Source organism: Rattus norvegicus, chromosome 16, assembly GCF_036323735.1.
Source record: "Rattus norvegicus strain BN/NHsdMcwi chromosome 16, GRCr8, whole genome shotgun sequence".
NCBI classification, from domain to species: Eukaryota; Metazoa; Chordata; class Mammalia; order Rodentia; family Muridae; genus Rattus; species Rattus norvegicus.
The window spans coordinates 3558599-3581661 of NC_086034.1; the positions used below are offsets into that span (position 1 = coordinate 3558599).

Here is a 23063-nt window from a genome sequence, read left to right on the forward strand (position 1 = left end):
AACCATATGGCCAGCCAAGCTTAAAGTATTTACTTGCTGGCTTCTCACAAGAGTAGCTTGCCAAACCCTGATTTAGAACATTACTGGTTTGGTGAGAACAGATGAGTCCGAGGAACCTTTCATTCATTTCGATGACTGTGGATCATCTACAATGCCCTATGCACAAGGAGAGGCCCATTCAACCTTGTGCCAGCCATGTGGGACAGTGATATTACTAGGCATTTTGCAAATGGCAAAATGGAGGCAGAGCGATTTGCCCACAGTCATCAGCCAACAAAGGCCAAAATAAAGACTAGAACCAGACTTGTCCATTCCCAAATTCTGGGCTGCTAACCTTACCTCTAATAATGTGTTCATTTGTATTTTTTTATTCTTCCCACCCCCAATTAGTATGGGTAAGTGTGAGGATGGAGAAAGGGTTTGTTTTGTTTTGTTTTGTTTTGTTTTAAATCTGTGGTAGAAACAGTTGCTCTTCAGAGAAGATGAACCAAGTCACCTTCAACAACAATCTCTCTGTCTGGTCCTGACCTCACATCCTAATTGATAAAGCCATATAAAAACCCATCTGAAAATGCTTTCCCTCAGTATGATAGGATTTCACCACTAATGTTGATCAACATTAAAATGACACAAAGCATTTCCTGTTCCAATCTGAGAGAGATCTAGAAGGATTTGTCTAAATATTAGCATACTTTAAAAAATAATCAGTGGTTGATTATCTGGATAAGAGGTCAAAAGAGGGATGTTTAGAAAAAAAGAAATATTAAATCCAGGCAGGTCGTCTCTCTCTGGGAGCTCTTGCTGCTAGTATCGTACCAGGGGGAAGGATTGCTTCACTGGGTTGTAAGAGACTACTGCAGAGTCAAATCTCATGATCCCTTTAATGCTCCTTCTAGACATGGCTTTGCCAGCATTTCCGCACAATAAATGCAAGGTGGTGCTTCTAACTGGAAACAGGAGAGTGGAGTCTTAGCGGAATGAAGCACACTTCCTTCCTAGACCATTTATGAAGATAATCTAATCCTAGTGTCTAAGCAGAGGTTCTAAAGGCAAGCTCTCCGATGGCTTCTTATACTTCACCTATGGACAATTTTATCAGACTCGCTCATTTCCTTGGAAGAGTGCTAGCTCTTACTTTTTCTCTTTTTCCAGCAGGGATTCCAAATGGCTTGCCAAGGTGACATTTCATATGTGAAGCTCCGTCAGGATCAGGCTTCACTCAGGACCAAGAGGGTTTAGTACGTAGAATTCTGGCAAGATCATCATGGAAATAGAGGCAGCTGGTTCCAATGAATAGTAGAGGCATGACCATTTACATACTACTCAGGTCATTTCAAGGTTGTCTGTGGATTGGACATCTCAGGAGAATGCAAGGATAAAGAACATACTAATACATAGAATAATACTAATGAGTAATACTAATAGCAAGTTGGTATTAGTAAGTAATACAAGTGGCAGTTTCTTATTCCGACTTCCGTCTGTTCCAGCATGGACAGATCCTTATAAACTGGCATTGTGTCTGCATAGCTCACCACCTGAGTTCTTAACCACACCTTTAGCTCCACTTCAAAGCCACGGACTTAGAAGACTTTGTGCTAAGCTATGCTCTGCAGAGGTTTCTGCTGACATGCCCACAGCATCCGAAATGCTCCATGATTGAGTCCCCATTTCTTAGAACTCAAATGGAACCTCTAGAAGACCATGCAGGAAGTGAACAAAACAAATGGCCCTTCGTACCCGGAACCTCTGACCTCTAAGCATGGTTCATATCCTGATGAGAAAGAAAACCATGCAAGAGTATCAGGCGTCGATGTCATATTTGTATGTTTAAAAGAAGCACAAGGGTGATGTCCACTTTAAAGGTAGTTGTACCTGTGAATGACGTGTAAGAGAAGAGATGTGTTCATTTTGTGTGCATCAGTGGAATGTAAGCTCTGTAAGGACAGGCTTTCTTCCTATTTTCACCACTGTGGTAGCATCAGGGACTAGACCAGTGCCTGGCATATGGTAGACATCGATTGATACTCAAGGAATGCGTGGCAGAGTCCTGAGGAGTCCTGCGTGCACGTTATGTCAAAATGACAGACATATTAATATGACCATTTTGAGAATCACATTTTTGGTTTTTTTTCTTTTTGTTTTTTTTTCTTCTTTTTTTTTTTTTTTTTTTTTTTGGAGCTGGGGACCGAACCCAGGGCCTTGCGCTCGCTAGGCAAGCGCTCTACCGCTGAGCTAAATCCCCAACCCCCACATTTTTGTTTTTTAATTAACATATTATCATCTCACATAATGTCCTTGAGGTTTGTACCATGTTGGTTAGCACTGGTTAATATCTTTCTATATTTTTCTTTTCTTTCTCTCTCTCTCTCTCTCTCTCTCTCTCTTTCCCTCCCTCTTTCTTTCTTTCTCTCTTTCTTTCTTTCTTCCTTCCTTTCTTTCTTTCTTTCTTTCTTTCTTTCCTCCTTTGAGAGAAGTAAGCCTGCACTCTCTGTCAGCAGGCAGGACATCTCAGGGGTTAAGTGCACAGTCCTGCCCAGGTCGCTAGTGTGGGAATCCCTGCCAGACCATTTCCTGGCTATGTGACTCTGGCATGCTATTTATCCTCTTTGCTCCCATTTTACTTATCTGCAGAAGGAGAGATAACAGTACCTGACTCACAGGGTTATTGTGAGCAAGGAGTATGTTGACATTTCTAGAGTGCTTAGCTAATGCCAGGCGAATAGGCAGTATACATAGGCTCTGGATAGAAAGAAGCTTCTAGCTAGGCCTAACAGGAATTCCTACTAGGATTTGCTTCTATCTCCCTGACATTGTGCTTTTCCAATTTCTAATCTTCCCAGCAACCTAGAGAAGGAGATTCTTCTTTTGTCTTAGAAAGACAAATAACTCTCCTGCCCCAGGATGGATGGTAATTAGATGGCTGAACAAGATTCCTATCCAGATCCTTCTGATTCCAGAGTCCTGAGATCACAGAACCGAGAAAAGACCCCCTCCCAGGGAGTCAGACACTACTGCCTAGTGTCCCCAGAAAGCCCCTTCCACCCATGCAGAATTTGTTGGATTTCCTTCTAGCTGCCCACTCGGTCCTTTCTGGAATTGGGTTATCTTGGTTCCCCTGTGAAAATCTTAAGCAAGCATTTACTGAGTGTTTCTGTTAGCCAGGCAAAGTACCCCTCATTGGTTATTTGTCCTAAAGCCTACAAAAAAGGAGCATTCCCTTGAACTCTTCCATGCCTAGCAGGTGGGGACATAAGGATTCTATCTGGATTACATGGACAGATAGTAGTGGTATGCGCTAAAACTGGGGACAGGATACAAAATGGGAAGAGGGTGCTGTAAGAATTTGGATGCTGAAGGCTCTCCTGGTCACTAACTCGGGAGCACTCTGAAACCCTTTAACTGGTAGGAAACTGAAACTAACCATCTCCTCCTCTTCTTTCCTTCCCCCTACTACATAATCACATTGGGTGCTTAGCTTCAAGTTGGTATTAGTGAGCAAAAATTCTATTTGCCTAAATTTCCCAGAATCTTACCACCCCTGGAGTCTGTGATGCAATGTTTATTTAGATGCATTACATTTTCTGTTGTACTGCTATAAAGTTCTGCATTAGACATCAGACTTGCAGTCATCTCAAGATGGCTATATCCAATGGTTCTCAACCTGTGGGTTGTGACTCCCTTTGGCAAACCTTTATCTCCAGAAAAATTTACATTACGATTCATACCAGGAGCAGAATTATAGTTATGAAGCAGCATCTAAAATAATGTTATGGTTAGGGGTTCACCACAACAAGAGGGACTGTATTAAACGGTCACTGTCCTACGGGATGTGGTAGGAATGAGGGCTAATCAGCTGTGGGACTAGCTTGGTGTTCTTGTGCTTCTACTTAAACCAAACTAAGCAAACTAAGCAAATAGAGATGTGAGAGTGTGGACCAATGGGCCTCACCTCCCTGTGTCCTCTCACACTACTGCCTCAGAGTCTCACCACTCCCCAGAGGTCTACTAAGACAAGATTCCAAAGAGGAAATGGCTTGAACCTTGTGTCCCTCTGTCCCCCGAGTCTCCTTCCTTCTCTTATCCACCATGTTAGTTCTCAATCAGACTTGAGATTGATGGTGAGAACCAGTGGCTCCCAGATCCAGGGATCCTTTGTGTTCCCTTACACCTCAGGAAGTTGGTATGGAAATGGCACCTAGCCTGTGTTTCTTCCCTGAATATAAAAATCCGAGCCTTCCTCTGCTGTTGTACACAGAACCTCCCAGCTCTTTGGTAATCTCTCCAACTCATGCACCCAGTGAGAGTCTAATTACAGAATAACTTGGCGCAGGATCAGGTGTGAGTACGAGTTAATACAGACAGCAAGACCAAACATCTTGTGTTGTGATCCCAGTTCCTCTATTTACTAACCAGGAGAGCAACTCAAGCCTCAGCTTCTGTGCGCTCCATGGGGATTGGTCAGAACACTGGCTGCTTCAGATTGTCGGGAGCATTGACTGTGATGATGTCAATAAAATACCACACACGGGGCTGTCATGTGATGGACACAGTAAGCAGAAGCACCTTTTACTGTTGCTTTTGATTAGAATTTTCTCTGAAGCCAATAATAGGAATTCTGCAGCGATAAAAACCCACCTATCTCTGTCTAGTCACCTGCTAGATTCTGGCTGGAGGCTAACCGAGAGCTGCTCATTTGCTTGTAACACCAATGGCTCTTCAGATCTCTGTCTCTTAGCTTCTCTCAACCATCTTTTGACTGCCTATGGCTCAAAAGCAAGAGCACATCAAGTGAAAGTGTCGTTGAGCATGTGCCAGTTAAGATGGCTCAGTCAGCTGACCAAACGAGTTTGAAAGCATAACTTGTAACTCTTGGTGCCAATAGAGAGGCATGAGGCAACATCATTCCTCCTAGGTCCACAGCCTCCCTCAGGGGCAAACTCTTGGGTTTCACTAGATGGGCTGTTACACTGGGGAGGCAGCGTATGCATCAGAGTATTTGGGAAAAAACTATTGACTAACCCTTGCTCTTTTCCTGCCTTTCTCCCTTTCCCAATATTTAGGAGCCTTGGCCAAGACAAAGAGCTCATTGTGTTGCTGGTACAAGCACCAGAACTAAATTAAACATTCATTGACTCTTAATTAATTATATTAAGGTTGGGCAATTCCCATTGCTTGGGGGGGAAAACCCCTCAAATACTTAATTTACTCACGATGTGGCATGTATTGAACTAAACCACCACAAGACAATCACTCAGTCAACAGAAACCGGGGCCTCGGCCCAGGAACTAATTAGCCCCTCTGTCTCTATATATAGCTATCTTCACCAGCAAGACCATCTGGAAGTTCTTACCTTCCAAATTCTTTCCATCTAGCTTTCTCCCCCCCCCCAAACCAATCATTACTGCTGCAGTTCCTTCTTTCCATTGTGTTACGTGATTTTCCCACTCTTAGCTTCTCCAGCCTCATCTAGATCCCGTCTGACGTCCTGGGTATTCGCTCTTTAATTTTCAGGGGGCACACCTATCTTTCTGTGATTTGCTCAGTGGCAGGAAAATTCTTTGTATTAAACCCAGAGGTTGGTATGACCTCCAAGGGGGCTGGGCCTACCTGCGTTGACTATATGTGCCTACCATGGAGGCACCTGGTCTCTGTGGAACTCCTGGAGTGGTGACTTTGGTGGTTACAGATGCTTGATGGGTATTTGGAAGAACTCGATTCCTTCCCTGTCTCATTGAACATAAGGTATTAGTGTAATCTTTCCTTTCTTTGAGGAAACCCTTCCTGACGAATTAATGTCTGTTCTCCTTGAAGAGGGAAAGGCAATATAAAACGCATCTCTGCTGTCAGTATACTTAAGGGAAGGGGTACTACATACTTCGCCAATCCACAGTTCTTACTCTGGTTGCTAGGGACTTCCCAGCTCTACCCATGTAAGATCCAACCCTCTTGTCACTTAACCATACATTACATTCACCCAGTCCTAGACTTACTTACAGCTTGTTCTCTGCTCCCCTGCCTATGGACTCAACTTGTTACTGCTCTAGAATTTCACAGTCTGCTACATCCGAGCTCACCACAGCCTCCGTCTCAGTGATCGGCTGTTTCCCATCATGTAGCTTCAGCTTAGCCGTTGCTTTCTAAAGGGACCTACCTAGACCACACCAACCCAGGGCCATCCAGATATCCCAGGTCCTATCTGTCGCTGTCCCCTATTTGAAACTCTCTATAGTACTTGTCACCATAGGAATAATTACTTTTCAACATAGGCACCAGTATTCAGTAGCTAAGTGTAGAGTCTACCACTGTGAGCCTAGGACCTGGCTGTACAGCGAGTTGCTTGACGGTAGAAATGGCTCTACGAGTAAAAGTTACATATACATATGCCTAGGAGTCTCTGTCCATTTAGAATCAATCCAGAAGGAGTAAGAAATAAAGAATAGTATAAGAAACCATGAAGGACTCCAGGAAAATCCCAAGTTAACATAGTCTACGGTATTCCCCGTGTCACTTTAAGTACTGTGCTTTAAGTTGGTCCCTCTTACTTGGGATTTGGAGGTCCTCTGGAGTAAGTCTTTTAACACTCCCCAAGTTCAGTCTGATGACTTTGATAAAATGAAGCAACCTGAACCCTTCAGAGTTCATTACTCAGGGCTTCTGACTGTCTCTGGGAGACAGGCTCATCCGCCCCTGCTGTCCCATACCCCACCGGTACCCAGCTTCATTGTACAGAGTGCTCACTGGCATGAAACACAAAACAAGGCCTGGGATTGGAGTGGATGATTGTTTTATGGAGAGATCTTGTCTGTAAACCCGAATAGCATTTCCTTACTCAAGGCTCTTTACAGTTAACTACCTGTGCTTTCTGCTGTTTCTGTCTCGAGTGGCAGAAATCCCCACGAGCTAGTCTCTTAATTCTCAGCTCCATCCATAACACTCCCCCACCTAAATGCTCCATCGTATCTCTGATTCATCAGGGCCAGCAGGACACTCTACACACTGTGTTCTGTCAGAGCCTACCATTCCCAGGAGAAGTCCAGTTACATAGGAGCTCAAGTCCACAGCCTGCACACCCAGCATTTCTGCCTCCCCCTCGTGGTCACACTGGATTCAGATGGTTCATTCTGGGGAGGAGAAACCATCACAACGGCCAGGGCCTGGCCTGTTTTCCTCTGGCATCCCTAAGTTCTTCATTTTCTCTTTCCAACCACATTTCTGCAGGTGCACATATACATCATATACACATACACATACACATACACATACACATACACATACACATACACATACACATACACATACACATACATATACACGTGTGTGTGTGTGTGTGTGTGTGTGTCTGTGTGTGTGTGTGTGTTTACTGACCCTGAGAACTGAGATCTGGGGAAGAAGGGCTTTCAGCTGGGCGGATCCTGTTGTAATCTGTGTCTTGGTTAATGTCCGGTGTTCATAAAAACATAAGAGTAAATACAGACAAGAAGATGTAAATCAAAGACATAAACAAGATAGAAATCATCAACAGCAAAACAGGAAGAGGCAATTCACAAGCACGAAAGGTGAATGAATCTTCAAGGCTTTTATAAGCCACACGAGTCTAGAGTCTATTTAAATTCGAATCTACTAAAATTGAATAGAAAGCAAAATTTACTTCCCCTGTCACACTAGTCATTTTCCAAGGAACTTAGTGGCCACACCAAGTAGGGAGTTAGTGCTTCAGCATTAGACAATGCTGGTGAGTCCTATCCTCTCTGAACAGTGAGAAATGTCATTGTCACAGAGAAGTCTGCTGGAATTATGTCTGCCCTTCATCCCACTTATGTAAGAGAAGGAAAGTAAAGAAGATACAAATGTGCTAGTGCTTGGGGTTTTGTGTTTTGTTTGGTTTAGGTTTTGAATTTGGTTTCATAACTTGACTTCAGTGAAAAATTTACTTAAAAGTTACAAAATCGGCTGGGGAGATGGCTCAGCGGTTAGGAGCACCGACTGCTCTTCCAGAGGTCCAAAGTTCAATTCCCAGCAACCACATGGTGGCTCACAACCATCTGTAATGGGAATCTGATGCCCTCTTCTGGTGTGTCTGAAGACAGCTACAGTGTACTCATATACATACAATAAATAAATCTTTTTAAAAAAAGTTACAAAATCAAGTAAAACTAAGAGAGAATCTATCAATCACTAGAAGAATGGCATCAGTAGCTACGACTTTGGCCAGGTGATGCTGAAGTGGTTGCTATTAAATGTGGAGGATTACTGAGCTCAGAAGTTTAGCTAGCCCAGGAGCTTGGTGACCCTGTAGCTTTGTCACCTTAATATGGTGTCTCTTTACTCATTTAGATAATTTACAACTTTCATCTCATAAAGGGACAGCATTGGCTCACCCAAACGGCCAATCTGCTTTGTTTTGTAGATCCAGAGGAGAGGAACATTTGTTCAAACATTTGACCCAGGAATATAATGGAATCAAACCCAAGTTTCTATTTGTTCCTGTGTTGATAAGGAAAAATTTCCCCAGTTCAAAGAATTTAGCCATGGTTTTGAAGAACTACACTTCAGAAAGATAGATGTGATTTTTAGAAACTTTGTATTAAGAGCAATAGGCAATATTTGTAGGCTGATTCCAAAAGAGACAGGAGCCCATCTGGAGGTTTCCTTTCAGAGACTAGAAAACAGAGTTCAGAGATGTTGCTACTTCCCCAAGGACACTCGACTGTTAGGGGTTATACAGAATCCCTGCATAAGAACCCTTCAACCTGTGCTATCCTGAATATACTGCAACTCAGGAGAGCCATGGAACCGTGGAACGGCTCCGTGCTGGGGAAAGGGATGGGATCCCCCACCCCCAACCCCATAACAATAGTAGTTCTTTGATGACATCTATCTTTGAAAGGTTATCTTTCTAGTGCTACTCACTAGCACTCTAAGCTCAGTAGAAAAAAAAAAAAAAACTCAGTAAATCACCTGTTTCCTTCCGTAATCAAAGCAATTACTGACCTTGGGCTTGGTTCATCAAGGAAGCAAAGCTGGCTAGTCAAAGCTAATGTTACATTGTAACATTCATTTGTTACACAGTAAGAGGCATTTTTTTTTAAAGCCATACAGGGTCCAGGTGGGTTACAGAGCTCTCAGAGAAGATATTTTATCCAGCTTAGAGAACGTGCCCCACTGCTTCTCTCCTGCTGTGTTCTTGGACCATCTAAAATCCTTCTGTCCATTGACTCCCAGGGTTGGCTACTGAAGTCATCAGCTGGTCATTTGCCTGATCTCCTTTGATTATGTGGGTTTTCTCGAGACTTTGTTTCAAAATACCATGGGCTTAATGGAGAAGCAAAGGCATGTATGCTCAAGGCCCTCAGTGATGGTTTTTCAGGATCAAAAAGGTGTGCTAAGCAAGAATTTCCCGAGCTACCCACATCCTTAGCCGTTCATTCCAGACTTGCCAGGTCAGACCAATCCCATCCCTACAGTTTGTATTGTGCAAGATGGACTTTGGGAAACATAAGAGACGAGAATGTTTTTCAGTAACCAAAGCAGACCAGGTTTAGATTTAGATTCTTTGGAACTTGGGAGAAGAGGTTGCTCCTTAAAAAGTTAACTGAACCTACCGCAAACTCCTGCAGAAGTGCACACATTCCTTTTGGTCCCCTTGAATTAAGGCATGGGCTTAGAGGGATAATGTGCCCTGGATTAAGCTTCAGTTTAAGCCTTTGTGTTGCTGACAGGGCTTAAAGGGGGCAGGTAATCACTAGTACAGTGTGTCATCTTCTCTCTCCTTCCTCTTATGAAACAAGATGAAAGTACAAGCCTTTATTTTTTTTAAAGCAATGTGTTGTTTCTTTAAAATGAAACAACCATCCCCATTGTCCTTGAGCCTTATGCTTTCAGAACCACACATCCAAAAAGAGATGGAGCAAGCTAGATGGGAGACGTGGACACAGGGACTGTCTCCATTCATGCTGACACCCTGACTTCCTGAACAGACATTGAATGTCTGATGTTGTATGTTAGTAAGCCTGAAGGAGGGCTGGAGAGATGGCTCAGCGGTTAAGAACACTGGCTGCTCTTCCAGAGGTCCTGAGTTCAATTCCCAGCAACCACATGGTGACTCACAACCATCTGTAATGAGATCTGATGCCCCCTTCTGGTCTGTCTAAAGATTGGGACAGTGTACTCATGTACATAAAATATATAAATAATTATTTTTAAAAAAGATTTAAAAAATAAACCTGAAAGAGAAACCTGAGGACTGGCCACTTGTTGTACTAAAATCACCAAAATTGTCACTGTTTTTGTTGTTGTTTGTTTTGGGTTTTTTTTTTTTTTTTTTTTTTTTTTTTTTTTTTTTGGTCCATTTTAGGATGAGTCCAGCAGAAGTCCATGTAAAGTCAGGAGTCAGGATTCTTTTTTTTTTTTTTCCGTGTCAAGCCAGGAGAGGAAGAGAGAGAGAGAGAGAGAGAGAGAGAGAGAGAGAGAGAGAGAGGAGAGAGACACAGAGAGAGAGAGAGACAGAGAGAGAGAGATGAAGAGCAGGAAGAGAGTCAGAGAGAGAGAGGAAGGAGGAAGAGAGGAGAAGTCAGGATTCTTTAGACCCATTCTATATGGAGGAAGCTGTGTTTACAATGAGCTGATACGCTGAGCCATGGCTGATGGGTAACACAGGCACAGCAGTCTCTGTCCCGACCCTGTGTAGCTAGACTTCATGTCTCATCACCAGAGGAAGTCAGTCAGTTTTTCCCATAGAGTGTCCCTTCCAGCCACTACGTCCTGTCTGTCCTAGCATAGCTCTAGGGTGAGCTACATACCTCCAGCTTCTGGGGGCAATTCCCCTAACTCGTAACCCTGGAAAGCCATCTAATTCACAGACCCCAGCCAGTTGTGACCCCACCAGTCCCTTCCCCGATTCGTCTTGACTCAGGTTCCGTCTTCAGTGCCTGGTTCTTGGATTCTCTCCAAGATGGGTTCTTTGCAGTGTTTTATGAATTCTCCACCACTCCCAGATAATGTAGTATTTTTTTTTCCTCTTCTTAAAATAGTATTCGTTGCTTTTTCTAGGTCCTTGTGATTATGGTTTGCCATTATCCGAAAAAGCCCTATTATCTTCCTGAATCCTTCTCTCAAAGTCCGCTTAGAAGTGCTTCCTCAGAAGCTTCATCTAAGTTTTCCATGCTGGCTTTATCTCCCTCTCCTGACCTATTGAAGCTCTCAGAGCCCTGGCTCCATTTTCTGAGAGTTTAGAAGCCAGTATTCCTCAGAGCTTCCTTTTCATTCCCCAAGTGTCTCTCCCGTGGTCTCTTATGGAATTTTATGGTGAGGCAATGCTCTGTACCTTATTCTTCTGGCTCTTAGGAGAGGACTACGAGATAACACATCTGCCGTTCACTGAGCAGTGTAGAGGCACTAGGCATGGGCGCTGTTTCGTGATGTCTTCCTAGAATCTTCGCAACACTTTTGAGCCCAAAGGTTGGCGTTAGCTTCATCTGTATGAGGCAGCGACTGAAGTGTCTTCACCCATGCAGCATGAAGCAGGCGGAGGAACTTTGGCCCCTGTGCTCTGTGGCTTTTTACCATGCTCCATTACTTGTAAGGAGGCGTGCACCCAAGCCTTGGGTACAGATGAGAGAAAGTAAAGTCTTCTGTTCTCAGGCTTTCTGCAGGGGTACGTTCTGCACCTCCCTTGGTGCTGGAAGAGCTGGAGAGCTGTTGATGTTAGGACCAATGTTGGGTTTAAATCTCGGTCTGTGTCTGGATAAAGCACACCAAACCAACATGGGTCCATGTGGAGAGGTTTAATGAGAGAAGAGGAGAGGAGAGGAAAGGCGGGCCATGAGCATGTGGAGGGAAGGAGGCAGGAGGGCGGTAGAGAGAAGGGACAGGGAAAAGAGGAAGAGCAGGGAAGAGAAGAGAACAAAGAGAAAGAGGAGGGGGCAAGCAGCCCCTTACATAGTGTCAGGCACAACTAGCTGTTGCCAGGCAACTGTGGGGCGGAGCATACCTGGCTGTTCCCAGGTAGCTGTGGGGGTGGAGCTTAGACAGAATACCAACAGTTGATGTTGGGTTTTCAAAGCTTTCCTTGTTTATGTGAGTGCTGTCCACATCCCATTGAGAAGCAGCCTGGCGTTGGCAAGGTTGAGGTACCTCCACTCCTCCCTTCTCCCTCCTTTGAAACATGAGCCTCTTCTATTTGGTTTTAGATGTTTTAGTCCTTTTTGGAACAAAACAGAGTATAAACAAAGAAAGCTGAATATTTTACATTTTTAATAGCAGCAAATTCTTTCATAACAGTTTTGAAAATTAATTTTTTTTTGTCGTCTGGTGGCTTGTGATCTTTTGAGCCAGGTTCTCACTTTCCGGGTCAGGATTTAGACAGCATATTTAAAGCCGCAAGTCTAGGGGAAATTAATGGTAGCCAGTAGCTAGCATTATCTATGATGTAGACGTTTTACACGCTGTGATGTGATTTCCACATTCAGTCTTCCTTTTATGGTAGATATTTGTTCCTGCTGTTTTGTTTCAAATGAAGCTGCATTATCATAAATATTACGGGATGAAGAAACCAAGAAGATTAAAGACCATTAGAGATCGTCCAGCATATGTCACCGAGTACCTCAGGATCACACTGCACTCTGAAGCCATGCCTCCCCCACCGCCTTTCTGATTCATCCTTACCACAGTGTCTAGCTTGGTGTCAGCATGCCGTATGTTTACCAGGTGAAGCTGTAGATGTACCACATGGCTTCTACAAAGCATGCTGTTTTGATAATCAAAACTGAACTGTTCTCTAACCCAGGAAGTGTGACAGGTCAGAATGATGCTTGCCAAGTTAGCCTGGAGGCTTTAACTGGTTGTTCACGGGTATGGAGCCCATAGACACGGGACAGTGGTTCCTACCTATCCATCCAGTTGGCTGTGTGGAGAGCGTGCCATTGTGCCTCAGCCCCTTTGACTAAGGATAGAGAAAGCTCATGGCAGAGGAATGCAATGTCTTGTAGGATCCTCTCAGCCCCAGCTCATTCCACTGCTGTAAAAACCTGTGGGAAATGCCCATACATCCTGTCTCCTCAAATTCATCCTTTGCTTTTTGCATTTCCTTCAGGAAATACTCTTCCACTCAGTGGGTCTACCTGTCTTCTTGCATTTGTGAAGGCTCAGAGTAGAAACACTTCTTCTCCAGTCATCCCTAACATCTCCTCCCACTAAAAAAGGAGCCTTACTTTTCACAGCCTTCAGCCTTCCTATACATAACTCTCCTGGAGCCTTTTAACACTTGGCACAGTAATTATGAATATGTCTGCTTCTCTACCCTGCCTCCCCACCCCCACCCCGGGATTTTCTTGAGCTTGCTTATCCCTGCCTAGCCCAGTGCCTGGGAAACAGTAGGTGCCTAGGGGCTCCCTTAAAGGAAGACACAGCAGGATGCAATATCCCACAAAGGCAGAAGCTACAACCTGTCTGGGTGAAATCCCCTAATAAATTCCATTCTTTGTTGCCATCTATTCTGCTTTTCAGGAGGGAGTGTTTGTCCCTCAAGTAAAAACAAGCACTTGTCAGAGAAAGGTTGGACTTTGGGAAGCCTAGCATGTCCTAGCTGGGTGTCCAGCCAGCCCACCTCTTAGGTGTTTGTTTTGTTTCGTGTTTAATGATAGAACATCTCACACAGTGTTTCTCTATTCCTCTGAGGTCTTTGGAAGAGAAAAGATGATCACAGATGCCAACTCTAGGAGAGGGTTGAAAGCCAAACTGGGTTTCTACGTCGTGAATAGAAAAGGAGACAGAGTAGAGCCTGACAAGGCGTGGGCTATCACGAAGTAGGAGAAACCTGCTTTAGAAGCTTCCTGGTGATTTTTCTATGCAGCCATCTTTCATATCTCTGCAAGATAAAATCACCATGAAGGGTCATAAACCACTGTCAGGGTATTTGACAAGCCCCATAGGTAGTTGTTCCAAGCCAGTAAAAGCATCTTAATTGACCCAAATGACAACAGTTATGTTATAAATATCTAGAATTTATGGCCTGAGAAGGCATAATCAAGTCTTCCATCAGTTAAGTCTGCCTAGGAGAGGCTTGAGGGTTTAAGATAGAGCTGCAAGTCAGGGGAAATCGGATTAGCCTTAACTTTATGACAGACACCAGCTAAGTGGATCTCAGAGCTTTCAAGTTCCTGATCCTCAGGAGTTAAAGGCTGTGGTGTTTCATAGTTGGTAGAAGCCACCCAGTCCCCTCTGTCCAGCTGTCATTTTATTGGCCTTGTAAAGTCTCACATTCACCGTGACAAATCCAAGACCATATACCTGTGAGAGGAGATGTTTTAGATGATGGGCTCTGGAGGAAGCAGGCTAGTGGGGTTAGAGGGTGAAAGCCTGTGTGTTTATGCCCCTGCTTCTTTGGAATGTGCAGAGTCACTGTGAAAAGCAAGTAGATGCTAGTCCCAAGATCCATGTGGGCTGTGAGAAAATGCCTCACTGTCTCTGGAGCCAGAGTCCATGAAATCGAAGGCAGAATTGTAAAATGAGTTTATTCGTCCAAACACTCTGCATAGCCTTCGGATCTGTTGAACGCTACATTAGCTTTTAAATTTTTATTCACTTCCTAATTACTTTACTGGAAGAGATGTGCGTGAATATCAGGTAGAGCTATCACTTTGAAAACAAGCATTTGTCAGAGAAAGGTAGGACATTGGGAAGCCTAATCCAGTCTAGAAAAGAATGACTATTTTAAAGACATTTGATAGCAGAAGTCAGTCACACAGTTGCCCTGGGGACTGACTCACTGACCCAAGGAGGACAGCTATCTTCAAGGTGAAAGAGAAACAGTCTAATCCTGATTCGCAGGCTTCCAATTTGACTCTCACTTGTTTGGCCACGGAGAGCTCATGTTATCTGTGTAATAATGTCATCTATGAAGTCACAAAACTTTAATGAATTTAAGAGCAACCCTTCAAATCCCCAGAGAGGTCATTTGTGTTTGAACTTCAGGGATGAAGCTAACCCCAGATAAATCTGATCCTTTAGTAAGCATCCTAGGTCTCTGGCAGACATACCTAAAACACAGAGGCATCATTTCTCAGGGGAATTCGTTCATCATCTTCTTCCTTCTTTTATTGGTCCAGATACCTCCCAACCATTTGTACATACAATCCTTGCACACGTCCATGTTCTAACAGTTTCTTGGGACCAGTTAGGTTCCAAGTCATGTGCTCCGTTTTTGTTTCTTCTCAAGGGTAGGAACCATAACTTCAGTTGGGAGTATATTTTTATTCAGATTTCCTGTGTACTTCCATACCCTTCAACAGTACCTCTCCCAAATCCGACGCTGCACAGCTCACACTGTGGGAGCAATAGAAAATCTGGAGCTGATTATGAGACGATGAAGCAGGGAGTCGCAGGCATGTGAGAGGATCAGTGTACAAACGCATAAGCCCTGATGCAGCCCAGCCTGCTGCGAAGGACGGCTCGTTTTGGGTTTGAACTCTGCTTACACATTTCAGCCTAATGAAGTCTAGCATTTGCTTTGTGTGGCGCTCGGGGAGCTTTTGGTGTTAACAGAATTCTTTTCTAAAGAAATTCCTTTGGATCTCTTCAGAATTTGTCCTGTTTCCAGGTTCCAATAGGAAAAACATGGACAAGATTTTAATAGAAAAATAGCAGTCCAGGTTTTTCACTTGGCAATCTCCCTCCTCCAGGGCTGCTCAGGCTTGAGTAAATGGAGCAAGCCAGTGTGGTGGAGGAGCTCAGGGTTTTTGTCCCCTGATAGAAGGGACAGGAGAAATGGGGGTTACCCAGGGAAGTCACTGCTGAATGTTGAGCCTGTAGCTAGTGTCTCCATTGAGTTTTCATTTCACTGGAGATTATGTTCAAACTAAAGCCATACGTCATCACATGTGTCCTGTGTCTGCGTCTCTGAGAAGAAAGGAAGCAAGGTCTTCCCTGACATCTCAGACATGGCTCTCTTCCTGTTACTCGGGAGAACGGTGTGTTGGGTTTTTTTTTTTTTTGTTGTTGTTGTTGTTTTGTTGTTGTTGTTGTTCGTTTGTTTTTTTGTGGGGATGGGGTATTTTGGGTTTTTTTTGGTTTTATTTATTTATTTATTCATTCATTCACTAGTTTCAGTATCTTAACTAATTTCTAAAGACAATATGTCTTAGGGTTATTAGTGCTCTGATGAAACACCATGACCGAAAGCAACTTAGGGATGAAAGAGTTTATTTTGCACGTCCACACTTCCACATCGTAGTCTATCATTGAGGGAAGTCAGGGCAGGACCCTGGAGGCAGGAGCTGATGCAGAGGCCATGGAGGGGGGTGCTGCTTACTGACTTGCTCTTCATGGTTTTGTTCAGCCTGCTTTCATATGGTACGCAGGACCATCAGCCCAGGGGTGGCAGCACCTACTGTGGGCTAAGCCCTCACACATCAATCCCTAAGAAAAATCACTACAGGCTTGCCTAGGTCTCGTTCTTACACAAGCATTTTCTCATCTGAGGTTCCCTCCTCCCAATGACTAGAGCGTATCTCAAGTTAACATAAAACTAGCCAGCACATGGTATATATTTAGTATTAAAATTTTCAAATAATTGGAGTTGGGAAGGTGGATTAGCAAGTAGAAGTGTATGTGATCATTGCAACCCACATGCTAGCCTAAAAGAGCCAACTCCCACAAGTTGTCCTCTGACCTCCAGGTACATGTGCTCCCCGGCGCCACCGTGCCACGCACAAATAAATACATTTAGAGTAAGAAATAGTAAATAATTTAGGAGTTCAGTGGCAGAGTGCTTGCCTAGCCCAGCACTGCAAAAGTTAGTCAGTTATCCATTAATTTAAGTCTTTATGTAAGAGAGTCAAATCCCTTCAGATTCATGCAGAGAAATACTAACATTTTGAGGAACTAGTTGTTTTTTGCTGTTATTGTTTAGTGTGTTTGTTTGTTTTTAGCTTTTCTACATGTAGCCTGATGAGAAGCCATGAGATCAGATTATAGAAGTTTTTATAACTGCTCCTGGATGACTGTCTACATCCAGGTGTGCCTCCAATGTCATCTGCATTCTCTCTCCAGCCCTAAAGGATAAACAGGGTACTTGTTAAAATGCCTTCTGTTAGACTCCTAAAGCTCATTATGCTTAACCTCTATTCATCCTACCATTTCTTTAGAAACTCATACAGAGAAAGTCCAAGTTGATAAAAGGTAGCCATTTCGAACCAAATTCCCAAGGAGGCCATGCCCCTATTTCCGGTCTCAGGTCTTCCTATTTTCAAGTGTTTTAGTTCTATTTGATTTTTTTTTTCAGTTTAACCTCAGTAAGTGTAGAACACATGGACTTAGTTAGTTAGTTAGTTAGTTAGTTAGCTGTTAGTTTTCTGGATGATGTGTTGTAAATTAACAGAAACAGCCACTACGGAGAGATGTCATGAGGACCCTCCCCTATCACCAATGTGGGCTTCTGCTCTCACCTGTCACTACAGTCCCTTGACTTAAAGGGTTGGCAGTTTCCTTGTGAGAAGACTTTGGGTGTTTTGCAAGTAATTCTCTGAAGGGAAGTGACCAGTGCTGGGAATGAGCGCTGGGAATGAGCGGCCCACCATTCTTGCTTCCGCCTTTACAAACAACCAAAGTAAAGCTTGGGCTAATGGGTTGTTTTTCTGCTGGCCATACGTTTTAAATCTGAGATTTCTTAGTCATTGAAGGGTTTGAGGCTCAGGCCCTTTTGCCTTTTATTAGAGAACTCACTGAAGTGCAGGCAGACAGAAAACGGTCAAGTGGCCTGCAGATAAACTTGTTAAATCCCTGGGAGTCTTTCCTTCTTGCTCTGGGAGTTTATCATCTTGGTGGAGTTAAAAGGCAATTAGGCCTGTAGGTCCTGGCTGGTTTGTTTATTGGCGTTTTACACATGGGTGTTGAAGAGACAGGGGTCTATTCCCTGCCCCAATCCTGATGGCCAGAGGGGAAGGAGGCCTCAGCACAGCAATGTAGGTCTCCTTGAAAGACAGACTTGGCAGCAGGCTGGAGGAAAATCATTTAAATATAGTACCTGTTCCCCACAATGCTCATTGTTGGTGGGAAATGCAGTCAGCTGGCTCCATGCTGTGCTCTGTTTCCTGGGAAATGGTTTTATGGAGGGGCATTTGATGAAAAACTTCATTCTAATTGTTCGCTGCCCCAAGGTGTTAGTGAAGGTGGGGGCACCCTGGAATGTTTCCCCTCACCCTGGAGTAAACACACATTCAAGAGAGAAGAGGATTGCCAGCAGTTTGGGGTTGGGGGATAGATTTCCACTCAGCCCCCTGCCCTCTGATTCTCCCCACAGTCTCTCTCGCCAAGCTGGACTTGGAAAACTTCACGAAAGGAATCCCAGCATTCTACACAACTCCCTTCTCTCTCTTCCCTGCATGCCCACAGCCTGTAGCCTGCATTCCCGTGAGGAAGGCATTGCAGTCAACTAAAGCTTACACACCTGGTTAACACTCGCCGCCACGCTTCATGACCTGGGTTCAATTCTAGGAACTCACAGGGTAGAAGGGCAGATTGTCCCCCGACTTCCACACATTCACAGTGGCAAACATGTGACTACAGTCTCACATGGACAAACACAAAATAAAAATTAAAAAATTACAGTGGAGAACAATCAATGACATCCCATGTGGACTGTACATGGTCTCTATGTACAGTCCAACACATATGTGCATACGAACCCTAAGAAATGTACATACACAGAATCTCTCTCTCTCTCTCTCTCTCTCTCTCTCTCTCTCTCTCTCTCTCTCTCACACACACACACACACACACACACACACACCTAAAAAAGAAACAAAAAAGCAAAAAAAAAAAAAAAAGCAAAACCAAAACAAACCTTCCCCCTCAGCCTCCCTCCCTCCCGTTTGGGGAGTCAGGTACATTTGTGTTTGATCTTGAGTTCTCTGTCTAACTTTGTGGGTCCAGTCAATTCCAGTCTTTGTAAAACAAGGACTGACTTGAGAAACTTAAGTGTGCAAAGTGCTTACCATGGCCCATGAGACCATCAGTAGTAGGTGCTATTATACATGTGTTTATCTGTGTGTGTGTGTGTGTGTGTGTGTGTGTGTGTGTGTGTATGCGCGTGTGCACAAAACTTAGCTACTTTTAACCTTACCCATGTGGGGTACTACTGAGGTATAGAAGTCCTGCCTGTTAAGAGGAAAATCTTTATTGAAGATACCTAGAATGTAAGTCTGTAGCTTTTCCACGGCTGAGGGCTGTGCTCACAATTAATGGTACGCAGCCACTCCTTATTCCAACCGGGGGTGTTTTCAGAGTTGGCACTCTGCCTCCGTTCTCTCCACTAAAGAAAACACAATAGATAACTGCGCCTTTTATTCCCAATGTGACCTTCCACGTTCTGAAACTAATTTGCCATTGAGTCTTGCCAGCCTCTGCTGGGGGACTTCCTCTGGCTGAGTAATGTGGTTCTGATTAAGGACATCCTATAAGACCCAGGAGGACAGCCTGGGAAGGAAATGGGTCTGAGACAGAGAGAGGAGAGGATTTCTTGCTTGTAGTGGGACATGCATGCCATGTTGAAGACTGGAGGTGTAGAGAATTTCTCCTTAGGAAGACAGAGAGAGAGAGAGAGAGAGAGAGAGAGAGAGAGCAAGCAAATGGCTGACAAATTGGCATCTTTTATGCAAAGCTGACAGGCAAGCAGGCCTTTAGCAGAAAGAGGATATGCAGAGCCCCCAGGCCAAATGGCAGGCAAGCAGCAGGCTTTTTGAAGTCCCTGCCTGCATGTGACTTCTAACAGCAAGGCTTCAACTGAATGGCCTCATAAAGATAGGAAAACTTACTTTTCAACTCAAATATTATAGCTCAAAAAAGTGGTACATCATTTCCCTCCCTAGTGCACACACTTAGGTAGACTTAGATGCACTGTATAGAAGTGGGCTGCTCTTTAATCCACACTGTTCTATGAACTGGGTTGCAAATGCTAAACTTTGCCTTATTCTACGGAGGCTGAGAGCTCCCCGTTGGGCTCTGGGGGCCTTGACTATGGGTGACTCAGGAACTTGGGAGACACCCCATTTGCTCCCTCTGGCCTGGCAGGGGGTGGGCAGCCATGGCAGGAAAGACAAGGGGGTACTGAGTGGGCAGTGAGAACTCAGAGAACATGGAGTTTCTCTACCAAATACCTAAGAATCGACTAATAGTTGTAACTCTAATATGATTTTCTTGTTAATCTCTGTCAAACCATGAAATCCGATATGTTAACCATGACTAAGCCGTGAAATTTGTCAACTTTGTCTGTAATTTACACGAGCTCTCTATTTTTTTTCTCCTCAAATCCTAACACAAAGTGTAGAACATTACTTCCCAGCATGCTTTTCCCAGCAGGCTGCTGGTATCCTTTGACAAGTAAGAACAGAGGGTGTGCGGTTCTCATGCTGTTTCAGGAACCAAGGACAGATAAAGATAAAACCCGAAAAGGCCAAGTCCTTTATTTTCCTTTGAGGTGATAACCGTGAACATACTACATCTTCTTAGATGTCAGTGAGCATCAATAAACATTCAAATTAGGTTTATGGTTCATGTTAGTGGACATTAAACACTTCCTTAGAAGTGGTAGATTGTTTTTGAGGAAAAAAAAATAATGAGTAAGGCATGCATTATTTCTTGTTTAGCTTCTATTCTAGGCTGAGCAATTGATCTCTTCAGTACATTAGCTATGTGGGTAAAACTGCGTAAGACATTTAACTGCCACCCTGCCCCCAGCTTTTTTTCTGCTTAAAAACTACCAGGGCTTAATCTATTGGTAGCTTTGAAGTCCTAGGAGGCTCAGAGCTGGGCACACCTTTGCCATTGAGGCTATTAACTCTGTTAGGTCTCTTGGTTACCCAGCAAAAGGGAACTTCATAAAACTGAAAGAAAATGTTCTGTGTGTTGTTCGAGTAGCAGCTGGCACTTTAGAGCAGTAGGCAGCCCTAAGAAGTTCTGAGGAGGAAAGGGGAACAACCAGCAAGAAAGAAATGGTGAATGAGAAAGTGGTCAGGCTGGGATGCCATTCTCTTCTGTCCCCGCCAAATGTTTTCTCTTTAACTCAAAGAAAAATGTCCCAGAACCTCCCCAACTGTTTTCTGACCTCTGTGCTGCAGAATCCAGGATCAGATAATCAGATGATTTAGAACTAAGGGCGCTTTGTTGACTTCGGTCACCACATAGCCAGTGCTTTAAAACTTTTTTTTTTTCAAATACAGAATCTTGGGCAGTGCTCCAGAACCTAAGAGAGCCCTTCCCAGAAACCTGGTTGCTGGGTCGGAAGGACATGACCTGTGCAAACAGCCAGGGTGGCCTATTCATTCCCCAACAATGAAGCCAGAGTCCGAGGAACCCAGCGAGTTGCTCCATTGGTCTACTGATGCCCACGGCACCAGCCTTGGCGTTCTGCCTTATAGTTTCTCACTATGACCCCACCCAAACATGGGAGAGGAATACCAAGCCAGAAAACTTAAGGGTTCTTGCCCCACCGTAAGTCTCCTAGACCCTCAAATGGCCCATGAATTACAGGATCTATGGAAAACCTCTCTGCCTCAAAAAAAGATACTCTGCAAAAGACTGGAAGTTCGTATATAAGAACTTTGCTATGGAGAGGTTCCACAACTTCTACCAAATGTTCTCAAAGATGTGCATGACCCATCTCAAAGATGGGTCAAGAATGATTTCCCTATAATTTGTGCCCCTAAAAGTCACTTTTCCAGTTTGGATTGTGAGTTGCAAGGTTAACAATTACATCCACTTTAACCTTTCAAGGCAAATGCAGCATATAATCCTTTGAGTGCCTGAGGTCCCAGGCTTGCTTGTAAAACATCAATTGGGTTGTGAATTCCTTATGTTATCTCTGAAACTGAATGCTAACCAGAGCCAGGTCCTGACCATCTTAGAGCCGAGATGCTTCAAATCTATTGAAGTAACTCACTCGGGTTTCTTTGTCACGCTCCCTTTCACTCTGAGTCATGAACAATCATTTCTTGACTTAACTCTGCTTTAGTCTTAGATTAGGATTTACCTGATTTCACAAATTATAGAGGGGCTTGGGAGTGTTAGCGCAATTGACTAGTATACATGAAGCCCTAAGTTACACTGAAAATGTCCACCACTGTAAAAGATGACAATAATAAAAAGTAAACAAACAAACAAACAAAAACCCAAGTTATGGGACATCTGGTTAAATCTGAATTTCAGATGAACAACAAATAATTTTTATCAGAGTCCTTGGGAAGGGAAATATGGGTTGACTACCAGTATATGCATATTTTTCTTGGGGAGTAGAGAGCATGTTCTGTGTGCAGAAGAACTGTGTGGTTCCTTTCCCAAGGCCCACACGGGGACTAATAGCAAGCTATAACTCCAGTTTGAGGGGATCTGAACACCTCCTCTCCTTCTCCTCAGGCACCAGGTACATGCATGTGCACACACATACCTGCAGGCCAAACACTCATAAAAAGTAAAGGTAAATAGAAATAAATGAATGTGCTGGTTGTCAAGAACAGAGTACCTGTGAAACACTGGTCTATAAGAACACCACAGTGTCCTTAAACTCGAAACTTGAGAGGCCTAGCTCCTTTAGAGCTAATCACCAGCCTCTGGAAGCCACTATTGCTTATGGGACTTAGGAGTGAATTGCTGTGGCTTTAGCTAGAACAGTGGGTCTCAACCTTCCTCACGCTGTAATGCTTTAATACAGTCCTTCATGTTGTGATGGTACCCCAACCCTAAAATCATTTCATTGCTACTTTATAATTGTAATTTTGCTACTGTAAAATGTAAATATCTGATACGTAGGATATCCAACATGCTACCCTTACCTGGAGGTCTCGACCCACAGGTTGAGAACTGCTGTGCTAAAACGTCAGACCAAGCTCTTCTCTTTTTCTCTATTGTAAATGTTATTTATCAAAAGATTGGTGGTGGGGTCAATAAAAGAGGCACCAAGGCCTTCAGAGACCCATTGATCCATGTTCTTTGTGCACATGAGACATGTCTCTTTGTATAATCAGATTTTGTAGCATTCAGTGAAACACGAAGGAGTTGGACAATGAGGAAACAGA

The 23063-nt window shown here is 43.8% G+C and overlaps 1 protein-coding gene across 27 annotated transcripts in view; it reads left to right on the top strand.

Moving 5' to 3' along the window:
* The window catches only part of Erc2 (ELKS/RAB6-interacting/CAST family member 2), an 860860-nt gene that overhangs the window by 739200 nt on the left and 98597 nt on the right, over window positions 1–23063 (top strand). The window lies entirely within an intron of this gene.